Source organism: Heliangelus exortis, chromosome 8, assembly GCF_036169615.1.
Source record: "Heliangelus exortis chromosome 8, bHelExo1.hap1, whole genome shotgun sequence".
In the NCBI taxonomy this organism is placed as follows: Eukaryota; Metazoa; Chordata; class Aves; order Apodiformes; family Trochilidae; genus Heliangelus; species Heliangelus exortis.
The window spans coordinates 12,306,141-12,330,817 of record NC_092429.1 but is presented as its reverse complement, the minus strand read 5'-3'; the positions used below and the strand labels follow the sequence as shown (position 1 = coordinate 12,330,817).

At 36.5% G+C, this 24,677-nt stretch overlaps 1 protein-coding gene across 3 annotated transcripts in view; it reads right to left on the bottom strand.

Annotated features, from left to right (window-relative positions):
• The window catches only part of PTGFR (prostaglandin F receptor), a 46,240-nt gene extending 22,062 nt beyond the window's left edge, over positions 1-24,178 (bottom strand). Inside the window, exons 1-4 of one of the 3 annotated variants that reach the window (XM_071750448.1) lie at positions 24,017-24,178; positions 19,894-20,040; positions 11,723-11,847; positions 6,728-6,883 (exon numbers count right to left, since the gene is read on the bottom strand). The gene's annotated coding sequence lies outside the window, so the exon portion shown is untranslated. Of the gene's footprint in view, positions 1-6,727; positions 6,884-11,722; positions 11,917-19,893; positions 20,041-24,016 lie in introns of those variants that run through there. The other 2 variants (XM_071750449.1, XM_071750443.1) reach the window with 2 other exon arrangements.
• Between the last annotated feature and the right edge of the window lie 499 nt (positions 24,179-24,677).

Genomic DNA, 24,677 nt, shown 5'->3' with positions numbered 1-24,677 from the left:
TACAAAACCACCTCAAAATACATAATTGCCCATTAAAGTTCAGGGGGAAAGTGTTTAGGTTTCCCTGCCCAGAAATAAAGAAATGGAGATCTCAAACTACAAACATCTTGCACCATGCCCTTCTTTTCTAGCCAGATTTCTTCACCCATCCCTCCTGAAATAAGGGGAGGCAAGTCTGTAAAGAAGAAATTGGTACTTCAAAACCCTGCAGTCTGGAAGGTAGAAACTAAAATGGCGTTATCAGATAGATCAAGCCAAAGAGAAGAATAGAAAAGCCTTAGGACAGATGTTTCAGCATGCTTGTAAAAATACAGCTATAGTAAGGAAGGAAAACAGGCTTGTAGAGTGAATCCTGAGAAAGTCACTGGGCTGCCAAAGAAAGGGAGATTGGGGCTAGGAGAGCAAGAAATAATTTTAGGAAAATTAAACATATAAACTTCCATCTCTGTTTTCAGACAACAGGCATAGAAGAGTGCTCCCACACCTGCTCTTCTGATACAAAAATAACTGAAATAGCAGCTTCTGTGGAACGATGTGATTTTGTGGGGTTATGGCTAAGCAGGGTGGTGTTGGAGGAGCAAAAACTGGCTATAACACCAGCAGAACCAAGCTTTTCATACTGACATACTAATCAGAACAGAAGGAGTGACCAAAATTGTCCCATTACAGCCCCCTGCTGTGGGTCCTGGCTGAAAGAGGGGAGCAGACTCTTCACAGGTCGTAGCCTTGAGTCAGAGCTGCAGGAAGGAAGAGGAAGGATTAATGTCACCTTCATCAGGACAGCAGCTCTTCCTTTTTCCCCACAGTTTGCCAATCAAGCAATATGAAGCTAGGCTTGATAGAGTCCCTTATATGACCAAAACCAAAAGCCGTAAGTGCAGGAACCACACAGGAGTATTGCTTGGAGCTTCTTTGTTGCCCTGGCTGCTCAAAGACAGCAAAAGACTGAAGAACTCATTTCCATTGGCTTGAATTCAGGATTTCTGACTTTGGAACCTGTGTTTGTTGTAAAACCTTGGATTCCTGAATACTACAAGAATCAAGAAGCTAGGTATCATTTTTGCCCCAAGTTTTAATCTGCAGGAGTTATAAGCATTCCCTGTTAATGCTCTATAGGTTTAAATTCAGAAGCATTTTTATAACATATATGCTGAGGTTAAAAGACAGCCTGCAGCTGCCTGTGCTCTCACAATTACAATCCACCTGTTGGGTTATTAAACTGAAAGCAAGGGGAAGGAAAAAATCTCCTCTGTATAGGGAAGCATGTTGCTGGCTGGCAAATTAAGTGTTCAGTAACCAGATCCTCAAAGGCTTTTGCCACAAATCCAGAAGCATACTCAGCAGCTGTATTATTTGTTTCACTAAAGACCAACTCTAGACAACTATTCTGTAAATAAACAGGTGGATATTTCAGTAGCACCATCAAAGGTGGTAGAACTGTACAGTATGTCTTAATTTTTACCATCTTAATATTCTTCTGCAGTCTTCAATGACAATTACTGTCTACTTTTACTACATTATTTACCTTTCTTGCTACAGAACATTGGGAACCTTTTTTTCTCTGTACCTAACAATAACTGTCATCTTTCCAACTAATCACATCTAGTGAAATATCACTGATATAGAAGTCTTTATATTTAAAGACAAAAGTAATAAATAAAAATAACTATAAATGGAAATAAATAAAATAGGATCAGATTTGGGGAATCAGTTAAAAAAAATTGCCAGTTAAAAAATTGCCAGTGAAAATAATTTCATTAAGTACCACATTGTTCAGCCCATAATTGTTCAAGAAAAAAAAAAAGTCTTCCAAGGTCACAGACATTGACAATGAGTCCTACAGCATCCATTGCCAGGAAGGGTTAGAGTTACTGACTTCCACTTCTACATAAGCAGTCCTTCAGGACTTTCCTCCTTGGAGATAGTGTGATCCCTGCCACCTCCATGGGGCAACTTCTCTCTAAGTTCCAACTTCAAAAATTAATGAGGTGTTAAAATTAAAAAGTCAGATATTCAGATGTGAATAAGAAAGAAGGATTAGATAGTCTCTGCATTAGGCAATATTGAGCAATTCTTATGCATATTCTAAATATTGTATGGCTGAGCAAAAAAAAATTAATGCAAATTATGAGTTTCAATAGGGCAGTAAACAATACTGAAAGGTGAGTTGGGCAGGGGCAAGACTTACTGAAGAGTCTTGCTCTGTTCTGAAGCTAGTAATAGGCAGAGAGCAGAAACACAGGGCTGAAAAATTAGTGTTGCAAGTCTGAGTCACTCTGTTAGAGCATCAGCATTACTAATGCTTCATGTATTTTTAGTATTCTCATTATTAGAATATGAGGAATAATTTACATGTCTGGAGGTTGTTAACTTGGTTTTACAACAGATTTTCAAAGAGGTTGTGATTTTAAGTCACATATAAGTGAAGGAGAATTCAGAATAGCATTTCATGAAACATTTTGTTAAGACTAATGAAAGCTGATTTTGCTTTAGGAATTAATTACACCTTATGTTTGGAAAATGTAGGCAGAAAATGAGGCTGATAGAGGAAGGAGATTATGTACACAGTAAAATGTCAGTTAAATGCACAACAAAGGTTTTCACCTATTCTTCAGAATTTGAAGGCTTATATAAATTGAACAAATAAAGCTTTCTATGAGTGTTATGTCCCCTTTTGAAATCAGGTATAATTTCTGATTTAGGTCCTGCCTGGCTTGATAGTGTTAAGATAAAGTAGTAAGTGTCTGCCCAAGCTAGAAAGTAGTTGTTTTGTAAGAACACATGCATGATCACACTGGTGTGCAGTTAGACACTGCAGGTATATGAAATAAGTAATGGAAGTTGCCCTATGTCTCCTCAAAACCTCATCTCAGGATACTGAGTTTGCTTGATTCTTTAGGAGGGTGGAAGAAATACATATTCACAGTATCATGGCCTATTCAAAATATTCAAAATACATTAAAATACTTCTCTGATTGAAAACAGTATGGTTCAGCAGAATGCTCTGAACAGCTCATCTGTGGCTTTGTCATTCAGATAACAACCACTCTGACCTTCATGCCTCACCATGAAGTAGTTCATAAAGCAGTCACAAATTCTGACATAAGTACTGCCTGAATTGGGACATTGGCCAATGTAGTTCAAGGAGGAAATTCCTAGGTAGTTAAATATAAATTAATGATGTTTTGTAACAACCCCCAGATCAGTGCAGGAAGTTAAAAACACCAACATGCCAGTAGGCAGTCACTATCAGAGTGGAGTGAAAACAAGAAAGGTCACTGGGAGTCCTAACAACAAACAGGCATTTTTCTGCTGATATTTCCACCTGCTGATTGCTAAAAAAGGGACTCTTTGCTCTTACTGGAAGCACAGCTGAGGATCATGTTTTCTTGTTTTTTAAACATCCCTATCGGCAAGGAAATTCAATTCTTTGCTCCTTGATAATGAGCCATGCCTTCTGGCAACTGAGGGAAGAGTTGCAGTAGACAGAACAAAAAGGAAATATTCAGAGTTTCCCTGGTCAAGTTTAAGAGTGGAAGGATGACAGAGAAGGGACAGAGATTTGCTATAATTTGTGATGTTTGTATCTGCATTGTAGTTCTTTCCACTAGGAAGAGCAGACAGATTTCTGTTTTGATGTAGGTCTTGATCTTTTTACAGGATCTGTCTAATAAGTCAGTTCAGAGGCATTCCTTTAGCCAAGGAAAAATATGTCCATAAATGGTTGATGGACCTATTGGTACCACATAAACAGATTGTTTCTGAGATATCAGCAGACCTGCAAAGTGATTCTGTAAGGAGAAGACCACAAACACCAACTAAACTTTTCAATAAACCTGAGTTTGACCTAGTTCATGGTCAAACCACGTTAGCAGAGAAGGAGAGAGCTCAAGCATCCATCATCCAGACATCAAACACACAGATGGAACTACAAGTGGAAGAAAAGTAACTAAACCCAGAAATTTCCACTCTAAGCCAGAATATTTACAATATGCCAGGATATACAATTCTAAAAAAAAAAAAAATTAAAAAAATATATTTTTTACTGTCTTATATTTGTTACCAGCAATGTTTGCCTAAACATAAGAGTGAAAATGCTGCTTATTGGTCAAATGTCAACAAGTGCTAAATATTAGACCTGGCTACTGAAGCCTTTCATTACATCTGTTTATTGATTTGCATTTATTCCTACTTAGAGACACACTTTCAACTAACTCACACACTGTCACTCTGAAATCATTTGATTACTACAAGGAGTGCCTAACTTAGTTATAACAGAAATAACGGAGCAGTGCCAGGACAATAATTTCCATTCTTTCTTCTTCATTTGTAAACCTTGTGAATTTTCCTGATATTTTTTCCTGATAAGAAATATATGGGGGTTTTTTCCTGATGTTTTTTCCCAATAAGATGTTTTCCTGATACGTGTTTTGGGGTTTTTTTTCAATATTATGCCTCTTCAAGGCATACATCATAAATGGTTAGGATTCTTCAGTTTGTAGTTTGCTTCTTTCTTATAAATAGTTGTGTCCATTACTTTGTACATGTGTTCCCCTTATAAATGCAGGTAGAGGAACAGACTAACAGCAAGGTTATTATAAAGCAAGTGTGTAACTGAGATATCTTTTAACTAATTTTAACTATTGACTACAAAATAAACTGAGGATATTCTTCCTATAAATCCACAAATTTGCAAGTATTCTCCCTTCAAGAATTTCTGAAAAGCTTCATATTGTAATTCTGAACACAACTGGCTGGATTTAATCAATAGTAAAATTACTATTTACAATAGTCAGAAATACACTTTTTTAAAGTTTGAGGTGACATTTCAGAGTCGAGGCTTGTCTCCTATGTCTATAAATCATATAGAAGTTTTATATATATAAATCTCAAATTTTTTGTGCTGCCATAGACCAAATCTTTAAATGGCCAAAGAAACACATAAAATCATTACTAACACGAATCTTGACTATTCAAGCTGGGATAATTTGTAGTGAGCAGGCTTAATCTAGACTGGAAATACAGTTCTATCTTTTACAATAACAGAATGACAGTATAATTTTTTTATTGGTCATTTTAAATATGGTGGACAAAGTGTTCTCTCTTATGACTCATCTATTTAATATTCTGACACATAAGAAAAAACAATCTACAAAATGATACTAAATGCTGAGCCATATTAACTCTTTTTCTCCCATTCTCCAGAATGAAGACACTGCAAAACCAAGTCAGAGGAGATCTTTCATCAAGTATTCTTTTCAATCATTCTGCTCAGGTCAAATTAAATAAAGAAATAATTTCCTTCAAATTGTCTTAATCTATTATATTTGCACCATGTGACATAACAGCCAAAATAAATCCATTACATGAATAAATCATGTTAAGGCTATGCCTGCTGTACGACTTCAAGTTACATGGTATTACTTATTTGCTTTCTTTGCTTGTACACATTTAGTATTTTGTATATGAATGTCTAAGAGATTAAACACTTCTGAAGAATATTTTTAAACAAAAGGGCCATATTGTTCTATTGTTTGCAAATGAAATTTCCAGTGACTTCAAAGAAATAATTAACTTAAAATAAATAATTCACTTAAAATAAATGACCCATGCTTCACAGAGTTTATTATGAGTTCTAATAGTCATGCCATTTTACCTTGCCACTTAGTTTCTAATCTAACCAACAGAGCATTAGCTCTTCTGAGTTTATGTTTCACAAATAAACTTAAAAAATCATATTATCTCAATATTTCAAATAAATCATTGCAAATAAAACCAATGAACTATAAACATGCTGGTTATGATCAGCAGTTTTAGAGAGACATTAATGGTATCTCTTTTCTAATTGTACAATTCTAAATGCCTTTGTATAGGAGGGTTGGTCTATGTATTACTTTTAACTGTAGCTCAAAAGAAGGGAGGAATTCTGTTACATGGAACATCTTTCATTTCAGGAAATGGAAAAGGGGGGTGTTATTGATAAAAGTAATTCATTAAAATAGCTACTGACCCAGGATACTTTCAATAAATAAATTAACATAGAAGTAAATCACATTTAAAATATTATTTTTAAATTTTATGTATTTTTCTTTAAATGGGAGAATTCTAAACCATTTTTGTGACCCATTAACTGTGGCAGAACGATGCAAGGAAAACCTGAAGAACTGCTGCTATGCAGGGTAAGTGACCTGCAGCATTTTCATGGAGGTTTTAGGAGCCTTAGCTCCACAGAACGCATTGCTGAGGGTCACAAAAGGCCTCAATGTCTCCACAAGAGCTATGATCATGCCCCACACCTACTTTCATGTGGAGTAATTTATATATTGCAGCCTAAAGCTCATCACTGGGTGCTACTGCAGAGGAGCTGAAGGGTCTAGGAGAGGAGATAGAAGAGGCCTGCAGGTGACAGGAGAAAACTTGTCAGCATTATGATGGTCTTATTTCCCAGCCAGGACATAGAGAGGATGGTATGAACAATCACAGGACTGACCCTGCTCCTGAAGGGCTTCCAACCCACATAAATAAACAGACAGAGGCTGAAGTGAGCATCTCCCCTGGAACATGAAAGCGACCCAATCACTTGACTCACTCTTGAGTTCCATCTTCCAAAATGCTCTGCTGGGCCATTTCTTTCAGGCAATTAGGTTGAAATATGATGCTTTCAGTTTCAGGTACACTTATTCCAATTTATATAACAATTAAAAGGCAATTGAAAATGATAACTCACCAAAGAAATGAAAAATGCAACCCGTTGTTTCTTGTGAGCAAATACTGACAGGACAATCGAAGCCAAGACTGAGTGAAATTCTTCCTTTCTGTTTAATAACCTGTAATTAACATTGTTGTTTGACAAATGTGGATGCTCTTCCAGTCTCTGGTTCCACTACAAAATCAAAGACAGATTAATAATATCAGTTCCTCCTGATTAGCAGCAGTATCAGGAAGCAAAACCAGATGCATTTAAGAAAAAAATAAGAATATCTTTTCAGTGTAGAAACATTTTGCATTTGCAAATATGAAAAGGGACAAAGTGATGAAGTTGGGCAATAATTTCATCACTTATCACAGTAGCTTTCTAATCACACATTTCACAGTGTGTAAAGATTTTCCAAATTTTTCATCTGCTCTCTGTGATCTTTGAATTTTAATTGAACTATGCAGTACAATTTTATGGATTTGTATCAAAGATGTTAATATAATCCCTTCAGTTTTTACATAAACTCAGTAGTAAGGATGCTGTTACCAAACAACTATATATACTTCAGCGTTATTTTTAAGTATATCATAAAATACAAATCCAAAGTCCAATAAAAGCAATATGAAGGTTTCAATCCACACCAGGGGATTAAGGATACAAATGTCAGCATCTAGCAGAAAAAACAGCCCTAGAATAGCCAACTACTGCATTTCAGAGACAGTTCTCTCCCTGAGCCATGCAACAATAACTAGAGATTGACAGAGATGCAGAAATATGTTATTGGTGCAGATAAATGATAAAAAAGTTCTCTCTACATTTTATAATCTAAAACTAAGAATAAATAAGTTTTATTTACTACACACCAAGGTAAAAGAAATTAAATTAGAAGAAAACAGCTTAAGCAAGCAAATTTAATTTTAGAATAAGCTCCATGTTTTCACAACACTTTTTTTCCCCAGAATCACAAGTATCTTGAGGCAAAATGTGATCTTTAAACTTTAGACTCAACAACAAACCACAACCAGAAGCAGGAACTCAGCCTCAAGGCCTCCAAATAAGTGAAAGTGGTTGGGTTTCCCAGCACAATATAATTCTTGATGGAGAAATAAATTCATCTCAAAGAAAAGAAAAAGCACTCATTAATGATGTGAAGAGGTCTCTCTGTGGAGATATTTGATTAACTATAATCTAATTTTAGTAATGCTAGTAATTCTGAGAGTGTTGTCTTACCTCAAGTAATATTTTTGCTACAGAAAGGTGGTAAACAAGTTTACATCCCTAATTAGAAGAAATTTAATTTTCATTGTGATAGGCTGCCATGTAACCATTCAGATCTTACTAAATTAATACAATCTGTAGAGACAGAGCCTTAAGGCAATTTGCTTTTGAAATCTCAATAAACCAGTTGCACTTGATAAACAGCAGGATTTGATAAACAGTGGGCTAATGAAAGGTAATGATATTTCCAGTAGCAGCATTAGTGGTGTTTCACTGCAGAGAAGAACAAGAGGATTTTTGAAGACAAGCTGGCCCATCGAAGCCTGAGAGCATCTTATGAAGGAAGAAAGCAAAGAGAAATTCACATCTACCACGTGTCAATTCACTGAGCTTTGCTTACTGAAGGGCAGAGGGTCAGGTCTGTAAGATAAATTAAGTGTTCACATTTGGTAACAGATATCTGTATGACCACATTTCCCAAAAAAACCTCAGATACCAGGATTTAGTAATTATGTGGTCCCATGTGTGACTAAAGATGCAGTGAAAGAGGCAAAACATCCCTGAATTCCAGTTTTGTAGCCACACTCCCCAGGCACTGCTACTTGATGAGGAAGTTTAACTTTACATATTCAAGACAGAAATGTGTATAGAAATATCATAAATGTTCTTAGAGGCCAGGCACACACATTATTAGATACAGTGGGTCACATATATATAAGTGAGTGCAAGCATGGAAAGAGTGAGTGTTACTTCTGATACTTAAACTTAAAAAATCTGGGTTTCCTTCATCAGGTTGTGACGCTGTTAGTAACAGTAAAAGTGGTAAAACAAGACTTCAACCTCTCCTTATCACTGGTTTAATTTTACCAGGTTTTGCCTCAGGTTAGAGTAATTCTGAAAGTAATTTCTCTGCATAAGGAACAAAAATTGACATTAAATTGGCCTGAACTGTATTCATAATAGCACATAAATAAGAAAATCTGGTACATAGCTGGAGAAAGAAAGGTTGAATCTGCTCAGAAATGTGAGATGTACGTAAGTTAAAACACTATGAGGTAAGGTTTTTTTAATTCTTTACAATAATTAGTAACAAAACAATTAGTAGCTTTTTAACATTCTGACGGCCTGAGGTCATAGCAAGTTAATAATAAGCCCAGAAATTATGTATGAGATTTCTACTTTCTGAAGTACAGAGCTGTTTACTTAGTAGAAGCAAAACATAAAAAATTAATGGGAAAAAGTTGCAAAATTAGTCCATCATACTAGCACTATGTAGCACTGCAGTAAATACAAGACATCTTTGAGTATCCCAATTTGGGTTAGTAAGTGCTAAGCATTTTTAACATTAAATAATTGGCCAGTCTGATTTCAGATTTCTTCCCTTCTGATAATTACTTAGCCCTTAGGATGAAGGGCAAACACTGAGATCTTATTTCTTAGGGTCCTATTGCACTTGGGCTTTACATAGAGAGTGAAAACTGATAACGAATTTTCATGTTTCCACGGTGAATGGCTCCTAGCTCTTTGGTTTAATTTTCAAAAGGATTAGTCTTTCCTACTTTGTTTTCTTAGCTTTCATAACTAATTATTCACTCTCTTCCGAGGTCCTCTGAAGATCTTTCATGATGTTTGGTAGAAGCTGACTGGCAGAGAAACTATCCAAGAAAATATGTTACTGCTTCCTCATGGAAAAAATCAGATGGCTGCACCTTGCTTCCATAGCTAACTAAGGGTTTGGAATTAATTAAGTGGAAGGATTAAAGACTTGGTATGATGACTTTGAGTTTTGAGGAAATACTGCAAGTAAATAAATACAGGATGGTCACACAGAAATCAAATAGATGTGGTTATCTTGTAGAAGAGCATTAATACCAAAAACAAAAGAAGAGGAAAAGGACCTGTTTAGGGTGAAGATCTAACTAATGCTGATTGAACTAGATTGTGCAATGGAAAATATCAGAACATTGTACTAAAGGTAAGAGGTAGATGGTTGTGAAGTGGTAAGGGCTTTGATGCAATCATGAACAGCCCAGCCAAACCTGACAGCCAGCTTCTACAACAAAAATCTTATTCAGTAGGTAAGAATAAGAAGAATAAGAAGAAGAACAACAGCAGCTTTGTAAAATCATATAACTTAGACTAAACAGACAGTCAGTGAAGAACAAAAAAAATCTTATGGGTTATATAAAATTCATCTATATGCCCATAATTTCTTATTTAAAATTTCCATTCCACTTTATTTTTGAAGTGAACAAGTGCTTGGCATATTTCTGAGCAAGGTTTAAGAACTCAAGCAGCTATCCTCTACAGAAAACCTACTTCAAGCTAACGTTACCACTGCATCTACAATGGCTGCTTCAATTTTATGGAAATTAAATTATCGCTTTAAAATTTCCCTCTAACATAATGTTCTTCTTTTAAATGTAACCTAAAAATTTCTTGAATGATCAAAGAAAGGGTACTCTGTAAGAGGTATTGTAACCTTCTTAGAATTTAGTTCAGCTTGCTCTAAACTTTTCTGTCTCCGTAAGTGGTAATGTAATTCTGCTAAGAGTTAAGAACTTTTTCTTCTTTGAAATTATTTCTGATAGGGAAAATTCCTTTTAAAAAATGGGGAGGAGATAATAAAATCCTTAATAACAGCATCAGTGGAGTCTCTTTACCCACAAAGGTTCTTTAAGTCTGAAAGAACCCACAGCTACTGAGACATCACCTTCAAACTGCCTGTCTTGTGTTGTGGACCTCTTGTGAGCTTCTTTGGCAAGCACTCCAATCCTGCTTCTTTCAGAAGGATACAATCCAAACTGACTATTCACTATTTTTCTGAAAGTTGTGCATCAGGACATTCTGAAAGATTAGCCACAAACTCGAGTCAACTTTTATTACACCTGAGAGGAATCTTCATTACTCAATCAGCACTACAGCACCAATGAAAATACACAAAAATTCAAAACCAGTCTTACCAGAAGAATCAAAAGCAGCCTGGTTTTAAGAAGTAGTCAAGCAGACCAAGGATTTGCCTTTCATCATAACAGATAGCAATAAAGCAGTGAAGCATTTAAACACTTTGAAAATAGCTACTATTTTACCAGCCCTGCTCTAGGGAACTCAAATCAATATGTGCCCACGTTCACCCTATTTTCAGTTCTAAGAAGTCCAATTGAATGCACTGTATGTGAAGTCACTGAGCTGAAGAGCACAGGGGAAGTTACAGGTGGGAAGGTATTTTGCTATGTGGCAAAACTTACAGGTTTCAAATTCCAGCCCAACCTATTTGCAGCCAATGTTGCTTTACAGGTTTTCCTGCCACACAGTAGAATTCTTGTATGAGGTGAGGTTTCCTACCAAACTGAAAACTGATTATGCATTACAACATCAGCATCTTGGTTGATAATTAATCCTTGTAATGAGGACCAGTTTTGACTTTATTAACAATACAGTGAAGGATCTGATGTAAGAGAAAAGGTAAGAAAACTTAATTTTGGCTTCTACTTATTTTTTTCACTGGCAAAAGCATACCATTTCCACTCAAATATTAGAATTATCACCTTTAATCACAGCAGGAGATAGATGCAGCAATGTTATAAATTATTGGGAAGACTGATATAAAACAAGATGATGGATAAAATTAGGAAATAATATTCCAATGTTGGAGCCTATTCTTGAAAAGCCTAATCTTGAAGATTGATGATGCATGTCCAGAATTCTTGTTCTTTGTTAAAGAGATGAGGGAGAGAAATTGTACAAGTACCACAGCTGGACACAGGGAACAGGGATAACAGGTGGCCTAGAATAATCACCTCTTACCTGCCAGAAGTCAGACCAGAGTATTCCTTAGCCCAAAGGAACTGTGAGAACAGCTTTAGGATTCTGTTCCCCTGTGAATGTGTTGAAGATAACAAAATGATAAAAATGTGTACAGTGCCAAAAACCTGCCAAAGAAAAGAAAATCATTGTCAGATAAAATAGAAGAGGGTGTTAAGAAGAAAAGCAAAGACAGGAGGGAAGAGTGTGGTATTTAACTGAAGAATAAAAGAGACCAGGAAGCATATAGAAATATTTTGCTTAGAAGAAAATAAAGGCATTAAAAAAAAAAAAAACAAACAGAATTCACAAATAGATGTAAGCCCTAAAGATGCTTATAAGCACCATGTCTCTCCTTTCTAACAGAGACTTACAATGGCAAGATAACTTTACAGTGTGTGACAGAGAGAAACATACGCATATGTAAAATAAGTTTTGTATCTGTATTTTTCTGCTGGACACTAAACAAACAATAAATGTTCTTTTGAGTAGTGTGAATAATGATAGCACTAGAGGAAATAGCCTGAAGTAGCAGAGGAGGTTTAGACTAGTTATTAAAAGAATTTCTTTACTGTGAGAGCAGTTAGGTATTAGAATGGACTGCTCAGGGAGATGGTGGAATCACCATCCCTGGACGCATTTAAAAACCATGTGGATGAGACACACTCTAGTGGGCATGGTGATACAGATATTGATAAATATATATGTATTTTTTTTATTGGGGGTTGGATGTTGACAGTTGAACACAGTGACCTCAGAGGTCTTTTCCAACTGTGAATACTGTGATTCTCTGAAGAGAAATCCAGACATTTATTTTTTATTATTATTTTTCATTACTATGAGATAGAAGAAAAGGCCAATATTAAGTACTTGCACACATTTACCTGTATGTAGGTTTAACTACTGGATATTGGCCTTAATTACCTTAAGCAGGACAAGAAATTTATAAAATCTTTAAATGAAGACTGTTACCTTCCAGTGTCATGAGTTTATGAACAAATTCTACATTTGGAGACACATATATGCAACTGCCATTAGACATCCACAGGACAGGTACAGCTGTCTCATCACAGAGGCAGAGGCTGTATCACCAGCACTGCCAGCTTTGCAGACAAGGAGTCAAATCCCCAGACTTTCACTGCTGTCACTGGGAACCTTCTGACTCTCATTTGAGACACAGGCTGAAAGTCAGACTTAATGGAAGTAAAACCAGAACCCACATCGAGTTCAGCAGGACCAGGACAGCACTCAGCCCCAGTGGCTGTTCACTCACACTCCAAATACAGACCAGATTGTATGGGTGTCATTAGTGCAAAAGCCTTGGAAGGATAATGTCAGCAATATGGAGACCTAACTTTAGAGCAGCTAGAAAAATCTTCATTAAAATTGAGGAAAAAGGCAGAACACACAGAATCACAGAAAAGCAACAACATAGGTTGGAAGGAACCTAAAGGTCATCTACTTCCAACCCCCCCCCTGCCATGGGCAGAGGCATCTCCCATTTGCTCCCGGCCCTCTCCAACCCAGCCTTGAACACTTCCAGGGAGGGGGCATTTTGAAAGGGATGTGATGATAACTGGATTATAAATACCTAGGATAAAAAGAAGATAAAAGACAGACGAGGTGTGTCTGTGCAGTTACCATACCTAAACCAGAACCTGACATACAACCAGAACAGTAACAGGCAGAGTAAGAAAGAGCTGTTTGGCCTGGAGCTGTGCTGAGTGCAGGAGGCTCTGTTGCCTTAAAAATGAAGAGCAGCAGTACAGTGCATTCAATGTGCCAAGTGATACCTACAAACTAGTAAGGATCCATAATTCTCACAAAACAGCTCTCTTTGTTTTTAAAACACCATTTTTTTCCCATTAATGACTTGAGCAACATCCTTTGTGGAGATTAGCAGCTAGGGGACAGCTGGCTCTTCCAACAGTATCATCTCCATAAGTCTAAGAGCATTGCACAAAAGGGTTTGTTTTGTTATTTGTTGTTTTGTTATTATTATTTATTGTTTTTTGTTTTTTTTTCCTTAAGAAAGATCTGGGAAATGAGGGAAGTGAGTAAAATTTTTAACATTGGCAGATTGTTCTCCTTTATGTAAACAGCCTCAGGGGATTTGTTAGGACACAGTATTCAGACAAGCAGATTTTATTTCATAATAAATGAACTTTTAAATAATTCTGGCATATTCAGTCCCACAAACAAGTTGTTTCCAATTCAGAAAAAGCTTCTCAGAATTTTTTCAGTTCTTTTTCCTTGCCTCAGAAAATAACTTTACTTTTCTCCCCAGATAACTCTTACTTGCTTTTTTCCTGAGCCTCGTGTCCTCATTTTCTTTCACATCACCAGCCAGTCCTAATTAGGATTTAGAGATTTATTAAACATCTCATTATAATCTTCATAACGTATCGGTTATGTGTTGACTCTGTTTCTGACAAAGGTTTGTTTTAAAGAAATGTAAACAAGAGGGACTTGTTCTCATCTAATGCAATTTGGCAGCAGAAACTCCCATGGAGAGGAAATGAGCTGTCCCACAGGCACTGTACTGGTCTGGAACTCAGAAATTCCTGGTTTAGTTCCCTGTTCTGCTGTAAACTTCCTGGATGGCCTTAAATAAATCTCTCTATTCCTCTGATCCCTATGTGTAAAATCAAATAATACCTGTTTCCTTGTTTACAGATGGAAAATGAAACAGCTGAAAAGTGTTGCAGCTCTCAGCCTAGATGAGCCTTTCTTGTTCAAACTGGATGACTTCATTCTGCCATCTTATCTCTATCTGCAGTTTTCTTGTATGAACAGACCTTTAACCATTTAGCAAATGCCTTTACTGACCTTTTTTCACCCCAGTAATCTTTTCTTGTGTGTCCTCTGTTCTTTATACATCCTTGACTGCCTTATTCCCACCTGTTCCCTGTGTCTTCTTTCATCCCTGACATCTGTACAAAAGGTACAGGTATAAAACCAGGCTATTTTATAGTCTAATCAAAGCAAATTGTTCACTCTGCTGTTCTTCATAAGCTTCTAGAAACTAAAACATACATAAGAAAAACTTAAACCCTTTAAACCACTCAAATTCTACCTAACACAACACACATTTCATCCTGGATGCTAGGATCAGGTTGTTCTTTCAAAGACCACCCTGGACACAGCACTTAGAAATTTACAGTTCACAATGTGCTGTGATAAAAATGTAAACAACAGTACTTTTGCATTTTCAAGCAATTTCATTTGTACACTGTTAACCATATGTATGCTATTCATAAATACAGGATGGTTTATAATGTAACATAAAAAGAGTTCATATAAAGGGTCACCACTGAGAGAAGATCAAATATCTGGAGTAATTAGTTCTTTCAAAAGTATTCTTTGAAGGAAATCAAAGGAACTTTTATAATTCGAACTACAGAAAAGCAGACTGGTGATTTAAAAAAAATAAGCAAATCAAAAATTAATATATTCATTGTAACAGAATGTGAGGCTATTCTTCATCAAACCAGCTACTTTCATTCTGAGATAACTAGGGAAATACAACACAGATCCTCCAACACCTACTTTGTAAAGAACAAATGGAAAACCAGACTCAAGAAACACATAATTTGTTCTATTCTAGACTTTGATCAATGTCCACGTATGACACAGCTTCAAAGCATTGTATCTGTTGGATCTGTCAGCCAAGCTTGCACCAAGGGCTGCAGTGTGTGGTTACTGCCAGTGGAGTTCAGAATTGTACTGGGAAGTGATGACTCAGACCAACTGTTAATATTTTTGACAATCCCATCACATTAGATTAATATATTCCAGCTTCTTGTCTCAGGACGATTAAATTCTTTTTACAATATATTCTTGATGAGAAATATCCATGGAAGGTTTAAGGATAATGCCTTCCAGAGTTTTAACAGTTACATTTAGGAAGAAATACTTTAGCATGAGGGTAGTGAAACACTGGAACAAGTTGCCCAGGGAGGCCCTGGCTGTGCCCCCCCCTGGAAGAGTCCGAGGCCAGGCTGGATGGGGCTTTGAGCAGCCTGGTCTGGTGGGAGGTGTCCCTGCAGATGCAGGGGGGTCAGAACTGGATGATCTTTAAGGTGCCTTCTAATCCAAACCATTCTGTGATTTATATGATTATGTGATGCATATGATTCTGTGATACAGAGGTGTGAATATAAATAAACATAGCTTGCCAAGAGTCTCTTACAGTGGTACAATTCTTATTCGCCTGCACTGTATGAAAGGGCACATTCAGTTTTCCTGGTTCATTTTCCATAAGAGTTGCATATGTAATCATTCTGTATTTCTATTTTGAAGACTTATGAACTCTCATCCTCTTTTGATAAATGAAATTTACCAAAATTTACCAATTCAGCATGTAATGCCATGCAAAAAACCTTAAAAAAATCCAAGATATTTCACTGAATCAGTATGAAAAAGAATTTCAGCTCCCTTACCTGCAGTGGTTAAGCACACAAAAAAAAATTTTCTAATTGTTCCCTCTGCAAAGAGACATCAATTCTATTCTGAAGCTCACATTTTCCTGACCAACATCCCACTGTGCATATTCTGCACATCTCACTATAGTAGGCAGGAGGCTTATATTTCATTCCATGTTATTCTTCTCTCAGCAACATTCATACTCAATTTCTACTTTGGTATAGGATTAAACCTTTGCTGCAGGAGGCAAAGTTTTGAAAGGAAACTATCCATATTCAAGCAGTAGGAAATAGCTTATATTGCTCACATTTAAAAAAAAAAAAATTAAATATGCCGGTTTCAGATGACAATTAATTAGACAAACTATGACAATAGAAATTTATTCTGTTTTCTGTGCTATGAAATCTACTGGGAAAATACATAAAAGAGAATATGATTTTTGGTGTGCCTCAGAAATTTTGAGTGGATCAGACTGCACTGTGGCTGAATTTGGTCAATATGCTGGAGGCGTGTAAGCCTGGTCTTAATTAAGTTAACTATGAATGATTTCAAGGAATGACCAAGGGTTGGGATTGCACTCCATCACATTTCTGGTATTTTCAGTTATATTATTTATGGTAAGAAAGTGGGAATGGTGGCTGTTATCCTGTGACCAGTGAGCAGATGAATCCCATATTTCAATAGGAAGTAAATCTATAAATGACACAGCCAGATAATGATGGCTTGATAGAATATCTTTTGTAATAAAACAAGATCCATTTGTATGGGCTGCAAAACAGCAATTTGGAAAAAGCTTTGAAAGATTTTTATTTTCTTCTTTTAAATATTGTGCTCCTGCAACAATATCTAGAAAGACATAGGGACAAATATGCAACATCTGTGTAACATTTCTTTTTCTGAATAGACACTCAGCATTTTCTCTACACTATAGAGGGAGTAGAGAGAGTATTCTCTTAGCTGACAAATTTTTTTATGAAAGTTTTTCCAGAAAGTATGGCTACTGACTCACTCACTATTTTCCACAGAACTTAGGCATCAGGTTTTGTTTTCTTTCAAAAAGATTCCAGGCCTTCATTGCTGTTAAGAAAACCTGAGTGTGATCTGACACTGTGGGCTTGGAGAGACTTAAGTGGGTCTGAAGGAAAGTCTGTATCATATCTTGCAATGGTTCAGAAGAGTAATTCAGGCTGTTAGGTTTACAGTGCAGCCTTCACTGCTAAGACTTCAGTGACACCTTGAGATAGTGGAGGGCTTGAAGAGGAGTAGTAAGAAGGGGGAATGAGTGCATCCATAACTACACCTAAGCAAGCTCTTTCTATCTCCCCACTGCCAGAGCAGATAAAAAAGCAAAATGCAGATATTTAATTTGTGCTTGGACAAAAGAGAATAGATTTTTTTTTTTAATTATTTTTGCTTTCTGAGAACCATCCACTTCAGAATCAAATGCACCATAAGGGGCAAAAGAAACCACAGCTTCTGTTTGGCTCTATAGGAGAGGTGACATGGGTTCTCCATCATGTATCTGACTCCTTTCTGCAACAAAATACAACCAAAACTCTCATGCATCTCCCTAAATCATATTTATGTTGGATAGCTTCTACCAGTGCTATTTCCATTCCTATTCTCCACTACATTTTCCTAACACAAGCATAAAAAATTATTTGTCTATCTGTCATCCTGTCTTCTCCTTCTCCACATTATATTTTAACTTGGCTATAGACACTTACCTGGAAGTCCAAGCTGAGGTTGCAATGACTCGAGGTTGTAACTTTGATGCTGACTTAAAATATGAAGCCCTAGTCCAAAAAACTGCTGACTTTTAACAAGTTTAAAACCTCTCATAATGTTCTGATCTAAACCTGCTGCTCCCATTATTTAGTAGCAAGTGAATACCATCCCAAACCATAGAATGTGTGCACCAACTGAAACCAGATTGTGATTCATATGCAAAACTGACCCTCTAGCTTTATTTCTATACACACGCAAAGGAAACCCTGAATCCCAAATAATATCAACCTTTAAAAGACTCTGATATGAATTCTGATTGAATATAAGTGTATCTGAAAAAGAAATAAAGCTAGAGCAGCAAAATGCCCTCTCTATCCTGGCTGCTTCTCTGACTTTCTTTGATTTTGATCTGTAGCTTCACATTTCACATTGATTTGCAGGTTCATACAGAGGAACAAAACCAAGCTCCTCTGGAGCTGATGTTAAAATGGACACCGTGTAAATAATTGATTTTTTGGTTCAATAGCTAAGAGAAAAAATAAAGTTAGTGGTTATCGTTTTGGATGCATCCCAAACTTAAATGTTTCCACATACTCAGCCAATTAAGATAGATCATTTGAGATTAAACAAAGCATTTCATTCAAGCAGAAAAAAAATCAGACATAATTAATCATGACAGCAAGCCTGTCAGAAAGCAATAGAGAAAAAAAAATGAGAAAAAAAAAAAAAAGAGAGGAAAAAAAGAAAAACATTTTCTGTGACCCTATATACCAGAGGTGGTTCTCCTGTTGCTCTTGGATCACAGAGGCTGGCAGGCAGTCCAGAGGCTGCTCCCGTGCCAGGCCTGGGTACATGTGGGAACGTGGCCGGGTTTTGCGGGAAGGTTCTGGCTGCCTCCTCTGAACCCTTCTCCTGGAGAAAGGAGCCAGCTGTGGCCAGCACTGCTTGTCTGGATCAGTGACAAGTGACATGTTCAGCCTCACAGAACTCTTGTCAGCTTCTGCCTGTGAACTTCTTTCAGAGTTTCCTCTCCTTGGCTGTTGAATTTTGGCGTTTGGGTCACTGATTGTGTAAAATAAGAAATAAAGCTCACAATGAAAAGTTGCACCTTTTTCTGTTGGAAAATCATCTGAAACATGGGTTACCTGAGAATTAATACTGCCCTGTTCCTTCCAAGAAATTCCACACTAGGTCTTCACACCACAAACAGACCAGGAAAGAAGGCCAGGACATCATGAGAACAAATCCTCTTCAGCAGCCTTGAGTTTTATGAATGGCATCTAAGTCTCTTCGTTAATATATTCAGATACCAAATGTGGGTTTTTTTAAATATTACAATAGTTTTCTGGGACATAATGTTCATCATTTTGTGTTGTCTGGAATAGTACAGTTTTAGAAGTAAATTGTCCACAAAAAAAACCCAAAGTAATTCAAAGATTTTTTCAAAAAAATTAAAATCGTAAGACTCTCAATTGTGTAAACTAATGTAATTCTGTAAACTAATATGAGAGTCCAGGTTTTGTCAAAGGTTGTCTTCAAGATATTTAAATGTCTAAATGATTTTATGCCTTTAGTTTTTTTGAAAATATTTTGAAATATTTTAAACATTGTGGAAACTCCCCACTCTAAAAATAAAACAAAAACAAGCCTTAAGTATAACCTTGAGACTGATCCTCTTTCTTCCTCTTCATATACAGTTTTTCTGGAGAAAAAAAGACTCTAATTTCATCATATAAATTTATGACCACTTAGACAAAAAGTAAAGGGAGTTAGTAAGAGCAGTAACGGAACCACCATCCACAGAAAGTGCACATGTGTGAGCCACCAAAAAGACAAAAAAAAAAAGTTAATACATGTGTTTTTTCAGTACAATAAAAGCCATCATTCTTTATTGGTCACTCCTTTTAGAAGCACTCCTAAGAGCCAAGTTTTGTCGAACATTTGAATTTAATAAAAACAGCAGAAATTGCATTTTCAAAGTTCACTTAAAGCTCAAAGGGAAATGCAGATGTTTAACTCACCACAGATATCAACATCTTGTTTATTCAACAAGGACCTTGAAGAGTTCCTGTGTCTCTTCTGCAGTCACATTGTTCACTCCTTTCTGAGACAGCTCCAGCTGATGTCAAACTCTCCTGGCTTGTCAAGCTGGCTTGACATGAACTGCCCTGCACTGACTGAGAGGAGGACTCTGAGGCTACAGGACTGTGAATAAAACAAGGTCTGCCTTGACATCCACAGTCAGTGGTTGCTTGAAAAATAACAGGAGGTAGATGAAGGAAGGAACCAGAATTTCTGCTGGAGGTTAAATATTCTGTTCTTGGTACAAAGTAAAAATAATTTTTTCTCCTTCCAAAATAAAATTCATAACAATTCAGAGTTATGATATGAGTTATGACCAGATATATATGAGTTATAACCAGAGTTATGGTAATTAGAATTACCCAGAATCAAAATATGTCAAAAAGCTTTAAAAAAAGGTGACAATTGTAAAAATGACAGGCAAATTTTCCATCACATTCACCAACTGGAATCTTTGTGATCCTTTTCTCCTGTAGATTTTCTCTTTATATTTTATGCAGGAGAAAGTGAGTCCTATTCACCCAGCTTTCTTGGAAAAAGTGCTTCTGTTCTGAGGCCAAATGTGTATGAATCATGCATTGTACTTTTTTCTTTTATTTATTCCCTGTGTCTATCTTCAGCCTTAAGCCCTGAGCTACCAAAAATAAATCCTAAATCAGAAAAAATACTAGTGGGGACTATAAATGGTTCTTGATCAGGAAAGTCTCCAACTACCCCAAGTGTTTCTACATTAGTGTATCACACTTTTTGAGTATCAGGCATTAATCCCGCTGAAATACATGAAAAATATTAACAAGGTGATAATGCCACTTGAGAGCTGTGAAGATCCATCACCAGGATTATTCTCCTAATTCATATTCACCTTACAAAGGAGCTGGGAGCAAAGCAGACTAAAAAGAAACTCTCAGTTACAGCAGCAAGTGAATGCATGCTGGAACACTGAAAGCTTTTGGTTTTGCTTTGCACATAATGGAAATGTTGCTTAAGAGTTGTTGAGCAATGTCCTGTAATGAAATTTGTGATTATGAGAAACCTTTTCCTAAGGGATATTCTATGTTTTGGAAGATGCTACATGCTTTGATTTGAGAGGTGTTTGAACTTGAAAATGGTTGGGGGTGGGGGTAAAGGTTTTTTTGTTTGAATGTTTGGTTATTTTGTTCTTGCTGTTGGGAAATTTTTCTACACTGTAAGCCAAATAAACAATTATATCCCTAATTTTTTCTCCCAGGGAGAGGTAGCTCCTGTTTTGTTGTGACCTCCTTGACCACAATTACAATCCAAAACACAGAATAAGGTGCATATTTGTACATTGCACAATTTCAGGCATTTTTGGAATGCCACCAGACAGCAAACGATTTGAAAACAAATGAAGTCATTGGGAACCTTTTTCCTGACCTCACAGGGCTTTGGGAAGGCCTGTGAAGATCATTCCATTAAACTAGTAATTTCCTGTGAGTGTCACCAGGAAAGCTGAAGCACACAGCTATCAACCACCTTTAATTTCATAAGGGCCCTAGAATTGACAATTTCACTAACAAGAAAACTAAAAACCTAAAAGGTACAGAAACAGTCAGCATTTCTTATTCTTTCTCCAGTTCTTCATGTTTTGGAAAACTAGTTATCTTTTTTGGGAGTTTGTTTAGATGTTTTTGTCACAGGGCAGTCTCTTCTGGGAATTATTCAGCATGGAAGTGTCTAAACACATTTCTATTTGTTCTAACAAGTGCCTCCCCTCAATGGGGTTTATTCCCTGCTTCTTGCATCCTAGCAGATTAACAGCAATTTGATAAAAATTTGAAGTTCTGCTTATACAAGACTGGTGAAGAATTTTTTACCTGTCAAATTGCTTTAATCACTTTTCTGTAACTCCCTTCCTTTCCAGTAGCACAATAGAGCTCAAAACAATAAACAGACTCAGTCTCTTGTCTACTTGGCAAAGAAAAAAAAAAAATATTGGAGTGCTGCCATCTTCTGGTTACACTCTACCATAATTGCCATCAATTAGAGGTTGTTTACTAAACCAAACAGAGGAATAAAGTATTCTCAAGACATTTACGAGTTTGTCGTAACAGAGGGAAATCTCTAAATAAGTACAAACCCAGGAACATTTTCCCTGTAGTCACTGAAGAGTCAGAAGCTACTCTAGTGTATTTGTACAAGGATCTATAGGAAACTAAACTAAACAATACATTTTAGTTCATTTTTTTAATTACAATCTCATCACAATAACTTCTGATCCTTGTTTTTGTGTTTTGCTCGTCACTGTATAAAACTATTCTATACTTCACACTTCCATGAATAGATCCCTTTATTTTTCTGAATTATCAAAAACCATGAATACTGACTTCTGTGACCTGCCCAAGTTAAATGCCAACACGTGGGCAGAGTGGGAGACTATAGAGAGAGCAGCCTCATGCTCCCCTTTGTCTTTGCCTTTTCATCAGCCAAAGAGCAATGGCTAAAACTGCAAGCTGCTATCACTGCTCCAGCTTTCTAGGATGGTAAATACACCCCCAGCAGTTTCATGTAGGAGACCAGAACACAATCAATGCAGTGAATACAGTTTACAAACAATATAACAGCAGAATGAGTATAGCTTGCAAATTATCATGGCAGCTGGAGTGTTTCAGAAAGTGTTCAGGAAGATGAACAGAAAATTATTTTTCTTAATTTCAGTGAGAAATCAGGACAAGAGCCTCCTGCTACCTGGCAGTCCTTTGATAAACAGCAGAAGAGATAAAAAAAGAAATGATTGCAACAAAGCTCTGGTTTCCTGAGATTCTGTGATAATTCCTCTAGCCCATACTATCTGCAGATGGAATTTCACAATATAGGGATAGAACATGCCTTTTCATGCTCAAGGTGAAGAATGTTTTCCATTTAGCCTTTAGCAATACCTAGTCCACCCTGCACCCAGCAGGTAGCTCAGACTCACCTGGAAAGATAGGTGTATGGGATACATATATCCTGGTTAGCTAGGTAAGGTAAAATTAACCCCAGTTAAATATAGGTACATGTGGCCACCAGATACATCTTTAGCACCTGAAATCAGCAGGAGGACAAGTTAACATCACTGAGTGCATAAAAACATTTATAACATTATGGGGCAGTTCAAAAAAACCTGATTATTGCCAAATGCATTTCAAAGCTACCTTTTTAATATGCCTGGAACAGGATAGAATTGGTTTTATTAGTATCATTTAATAGATATGTTAAGTTAGTGCCCAAAGGTGCTCATGTTTGGTAGTGCATAAACAGGGGTTACATATATATATATATATATATATATGTATGTAGGAGATTATATATATATATATATATATATATATATATAAAATAACAACATATAATAAAATTAACAATATGCATTTATATAAAAAATAACAATATATATTTCCAGTATTTCCAGGCTTTCAGTCCATTTGATCAGGAGATTTTTATTTCACTCATGACAATGTATTACCATGTACTCATCACAATGCATTATGCTAACTAAACCCTTATATCACTGATAAAGAACCTGTGGCACAGAGGTCTGAAATGACAAACAGTGCTACAGACCATGGTATGTAAGCCCAAATGCTATTATCATAGCTGTGGAACAGCCTCTGAATAAAAAAAGGAGCAAAAGTACAGAGAGCGACCTGTAGGTCACTCATTACTGATTAGTTCTCTTCCATCTATCTGGAAGCTTTCCTAAAAGTGACCATTAAACTCAAGGCCCAAAACCCATGTTTCTTTGTAGGTAACTATTCTCTCTAGGTAACTATTTTAATAAATTTAGATGCAGCAAAATATCTTTAAATATCTGAAAAAATTAGGAGGGAGCAGTCTTTCATATATGGCTTTAAATACAAAGAACTGCCCTATCCCAACCCTTGCGGAGATACAGAAATTACTCAACTATAGGTATTGTACAGAAAAATGCCAGTACATCTTCAAGAAAACACAGACTGAAAATATTTGCAATGTATATTACAGTCCTATAATATGTTAGTTGCATATACACATATATATATGTTTCAGTGTATATAAAGTCATTTATTAAAACATATAACTTACCAGACCCATCTGATGCCTGCACCCTGCCCCAGCCAGACCAAAGTGGTTGTTGATGACAGGCAAAGAGGAGAGAACTCCAGATGCAGATATCTGTGACCAATAGCAACACTACATGTTAGAAAATAACATTTTTACCCTTTTGAACAAGGCAAAATATGTTTTATAATGATTAAGGACGTGCCATGGAATTTTCAGGGGCACTTCTCGGGGTAAAAGTGTGCTTTGTGTAACTAAAAAGGAGTTCTACCAGTGAAAGAACACAAGTGTAAAATAGCAGCTTGTGACTCTACAAAGGAATAAAGAGTCCACACACGCTGCCAAGCCATGATGTGTTATGACAACACACCACACCCAAAGAGGAGAAACAGATTTGCTATAAATTTCAAACTGTAAGGAGAACAAGTTGAATTCTTCTGAATGGATGCTTTAATGATTATTTTCCTCCTTAATTTCAAGGTTCTGGGAAAGACTTCTGTGAATTTTCACAGAAAAGAGAAGAGGCCTTTTGACATCAAAGTGCCCTTTATTTTGAAGTATTATTTAAGTTAAAGTATTACTCACCCAGCACTGCAGAGACTACATTTTCTTTAATATAAGAAAGTGTGGATGTGCCATGGATTTCCTTAGTGCCATTCTGCACGCCTGCAGGGCCCCTGCTGGC